Source organism: Carcharhinus amblyrhynchos, chromosome 14, assembly GCF_965287045.1.
Source record: "Carcharhinus amblyrhynchos chromosome 14, sCarAmb.v2.hapA, whole genome shotgun sequence".
In the NCBI taxonomy this organism is placed as follows: domain Eukaryota; kingdom Metazoa; phylum Chordata; class Chondrichthyes; order Carcharhiniformes; family Carcharhinidae; genus Carcharhinus; species Carcharhinus amblyrhynchos.
In genome coordinates this window covers 75409553-75414368 of record NC_137337.1, presented here as the reverse complement: position 1 = coordinate 75414368, position 4816 = coordinate 75409553, and positions in this window count along the sequence as shown.

The window sequence follows — 4816 nt, the reverse complement described above, 5'->3', positions numbered from 1 at the left end:
CAGTCCTGTTTCCATTGCTTCTGTTGTGACTGACACAAGATTGAAGGCACTTCATGAGTTTTTGCACTGGACCAGAGGCTTTGTGCAGCAAATATGGCCTTTGCAGGGAATCCGGAGTATAGCTGTGGTGTTTCTCCCCCCCCAAATCATCGGGAGGCAATGGCCTAGTGGTGCTAACACTAGACTATTCATCCAGATACTCAGCTAAGGTTCTGGGGACCCGGGTTCAAAACTCACCAATGGCAGATGGTGGAACTTGAATTCAATATTCAAAACAAAATCTGGGATTCAGAATCTACAGGGCGGCACAGTGGTTAGCACTGCTGCCTCACAGCGCCAGGGACACAGGTTCAATTCCAGCCTTGGGTCTGTAGGCAGTATGCACTTTCTCCCCGTGTCTGCTGGGTTTCCTTTGGGTGCTCCGGTTTACAAGTTAGGTGGATACTAGGGCCATACTAAATTGACCCTAGTGTCAGGGGGATTATCAGGGCAAATGTGTGGGGTTATGGGATTGGGGCTTGGGGTGAGATTGTGGTCGGTACGATTCGATGGGCTGAATGGCCTCCATCTGTGTTGTAGGGATTCTATGATCCTAATGCCCATGAAACCACTGTCGGAAAAACCCATCTGGTTCAATAATGTCCTTTTAGGGAAGGAAATCGGCCATCTTTACCTGGTCTGGCCTACATGTGACTCCAGAGCCACAGCAATGTTGTTGACTCTCAAGTGCAGACTAAGGGCAATTAGGGATGGGCAATAAATATTGGCCAGCCAGCGACATCCATGAATTAATAAAAAAAAATCACTGAAGATTGTCGGCTGACGGAATTTAGCGGAAGGCTCACACAGCTCTGTTTAGTTGCTATGGAAGCTATTACCCAGCTGGCAATCACTGCACACACAAAAACAAAATGAGTTCAACATAATTGTCTCAATTCTTCTTAATCATTAATTTTTCATCTTTATTTATTTATTAGTCTCAAGTAGGCTTATGTTGACACTGCAAAGAAGTTACTGTGAAAATCCCCTCGTCACCACAGTCCGCCATCTGTTTGGGTACACTGAGGGAGAATTTAGCACCGCCAATGCACCTAACCAGCACATCTTTCGGACTGTGGGAGGAAACCAAAGCACCTGGAGGAAACCCACGCAGACACAAGGAGAATGTGCAGACTCTGCACAGACAGTGACCCGAGTCAGAATCAAACCCAGGTCCCTGGCGCTGTGAGGCAACAATGCTGGCCACTGGGACCTAATTAATTACTTAATTGAACACAAATAATGGGCCTGAAAATGGATGTTTTAGTTAAACCCTAGATGTAGATTTTGCTTAAAAACGTTTATTAAAAATTACATGTTGTCACTCAGAATCAAAAAATTGACTTATAATCATAGAATTCCTACAGTGCAGAAGGAGGCCATTCAGCCCATTGAGTCTGCACTGACCGTCAAGGATTCCCGTAACCCCACATAATCTTCCCTGCTAATCCCTTGACACTAGGGTCAATCTTGCATAGCCAATCAATCTAACCCGCACATCTTCGGAGCATGAGAGGAAACTGGAGCGCCCAGAGGAAACCCACACAGACATGGATGGAATGTGCAAACTCCACACAATGATCCAAGGCTGGAATTGAACCCAGGTCCCTGGCGCTGAGAGGCAGCAGTGCTAACCATTGTGCCACCACGCTGTCCAATACGAAACAATACCCTCATAGTGTTCCCCCATAACACGTAGCATTTCCCACCTCAAAGGGAGGACTAGCTATCTAGTTCACAGGCCCCAGTCTGCACTGCTAGGGTTGTAACTGGGAGGTGAGCAGGAGAGGAAATTCTTTTGTTGTCACAAAGTGCGTCAGCCAAGCAACGCAATCGTAATCTAACTTTGTCATCTTGGAACTACAAACCTGCCCAACGTCCTGCGACTAAGGGGCAAAAAAAATATATTTTTGAAGAGACAACACTAATCTTGTGTCTTTCCAGGATTATCTGTAGTTTGTTTCTTCCCTCCTGGCTAAACACCGACACTAATGCTTCTGTTTCAAGTTCTGTCAATTGAAAGTCTTTAAGAGGTACGTCTGGAGACACCTTAACATCCGGAGGGATGGGCAATAAATATTGGTCTAGCCAGCACACCCCTGTAAAAGAATTAAAAACACACCCAGCTCTCAACTCCTGCCCCGCAGCAGCAGGAATACTTCCAGACATCAATCCTACCATGTTCATTTGACCTTATCAATCAAATATATATCCCCGAATATCAAACCAGTTTTTTAGCTGAAAAACTGAATGTTCTTCTGATGTTGGTAATGCAGACTTCAATAACACAGCTCAGTGAGGCAACCAGCCAACATTTAATTGCAAAATTATGTCTACTTTCAGGTTGAGTGTTTGCTCTAACTCATTTACATAACCATAAGACCATAAAATATGGAAGGCTAGTTCATGGGACGTCTCACAGCGTGGGTTCAATTCCCCTAACCGCTGAGGTTATTCATGATGGCCCCGCCTTCTCAGCCTTGCCTGAGGTGTGGCGATCCTCAGGTTAAATCAGCACCAGTCAGCTCTCCTCCGCAAAGGGGAAAGCAGCCTGGGGCTAGGATGACTTTACCTTTACTTATGGAGTAGAAATCATAGAAACCCTACAGTGCAGAAAGAGGCTGTTCGGCCCATCAGGTCTGCACTGACCACAATCCCACCCAGGCTCTACCCCCATATCCCTACATAGTTTACCGGCTAATCCCTATAACCTACGCATTGCGGGACACTAAGGGGCAATTTTAACATGGCCAATCCACCTAACTGGCACATCTTTGGACTGTGGGAGGAAACCGGAGCACCCAGAGGAAACCCGCGCAGACACAGGGAGAATGTGCAAACTCCACATAGACAGTGACCTGAGCCGGGAATCGAACCCAGGTCCCTGGAGCTGTGAAGCAGCAGTGCTAACCACTGTGCTACCATGCTGCCCTAGTCACAGTATCTAGACCTGAAGACATATAAGATGATGAATGGGGTGGATAGGATAGAGGTGGAGAGACTCTTCCCGCTCAGAAAGGACAGTAGGACTAGGGGGCACAGCCTCAAGATAAAGGGGGGGGGGGGGGGCGGTTTAGAACGGAGTTGAGGAAGAACTTCTTCACTCAAAGGGTGGTGAATGTCTGGAATTCTCTGCCTGTTGAAGTGGTGGAGGCTACCTCGCTAAATATTTTTAAGACGCGGGTTGATGGGTTTTTGATAAGCGAGGGGATTAAGGGTTATGGGGAGAGGGCGGGAATGTGGAACTGAGCCACGACAGATCAGCCATGATCTTATTGAATGGCGGGGCAGGCTCGAAGGGCTAGATGGCCTACTCCTGCTCCTATTTCTTATGTTCTTATATGTGGAATGCCCGCAGATGCAGCATGGTCACTACCTGAATCAGGTGCCACCTCCCTTAACTCCTTAGACTTCACACTCAACTCTATCTCAACCACTTTGAAATTCCCTGCAGTTTCTTTTCACCCTAACACATATCTGACTCAGAACTTCCAGTTAAATACCTATCAACGAAACAAAGTTACGATATAAGCTACAAACATGTATTTATCTAAACCACACAAAACAAATTACTCATTCTCATGCCCTTTACTGTTCTTTATCTTATCCTGCATGATAATTTCACATTCACACCTTTTAGTCTCTCCTCCTCCTACACTCCATGCCATATGTTGCAAAGTGCAAATCCAGCCAGGAGCCTCCCACTCGATCCATTCGCCACATAACTCACTGCCGAATCAATGTGGATAATTGTATAAGCAACAAACTCGAGTCTGTCACCAGGCAACATCAAACATGAGATATTACATTCCAAATATAAAGATATTCTGGCAAAAAACTACTTCAAGACAGCTACCCAGAAGTATCGTGCAGAAGTTTATGTTAGACTCAAAACATAAAATATTCCATTCTAAATCTCACCTGCTTGTCACAATGACCCTCCCCTTGAGGACTCTGAACGCGGTGGCACAGTGGTTAGCACTGCTGCCTCCCAGCGCCAGGGACCCGGGTTCAATTCCTGCCTCGGGTCACTGTTTGCGTGGGTTTCCTTTGGGTGCTCCGGTGTCCTCCCACACTCCAAAGACGTGTGGGTTGGGTGGATTGGCCATGCTAAATTGCCCCTTAGTGCCAGGGGGACTCGCTAGGGTAAATACATGGGATTAGAGCCTGGCTGGGATTGCGGTTGGTGCAGACTCGATGGGCCGAATGGTCTCCTTCTGCACTGTAGGGATTCTATGATTGTATGAATACAATGTCATTGGTGCAATCCACAGTCAAGGAAACAATGTTCCTCAATCAGGGAAGAAAAAATTTCCTCAAATCCCCAATTCCAATTCTCTTCTGGAACACTAAGGTAGACTTATGGCTGTTTCCATAGCGAGTGATCACTGAACAGGTCGCTAAGCTGTTGCTTATTGATTGAGGGTTGCCTTCAAGTGTTGCTGACCTGCCTCTCCTCCTCTTACTGCTAGCATGTTTGGAAGGATTTGCATGTTGATGCACTCAACCCACGTGGCCATGCTACCGACGCACCTTCCTTGGCGATTGAGTCCTGGGGTGAGACTCGAATCCAGAGTTTCTGGCTCAAGTTGGAAAGTTCAAGCAGGGGATGGGGTTGGAATTCATGATGAATGATTTAACACCACTGGTAAGAATAGGTTTGATTGACATTTTGTTTGAAAATTAAAAATTAGATAAATTGACTATAAAAAGGTATAGAATCTATAAGACACTGATTCCCTACAATGTAGAAGGAGGCCATTCAGTTATCAAGTCT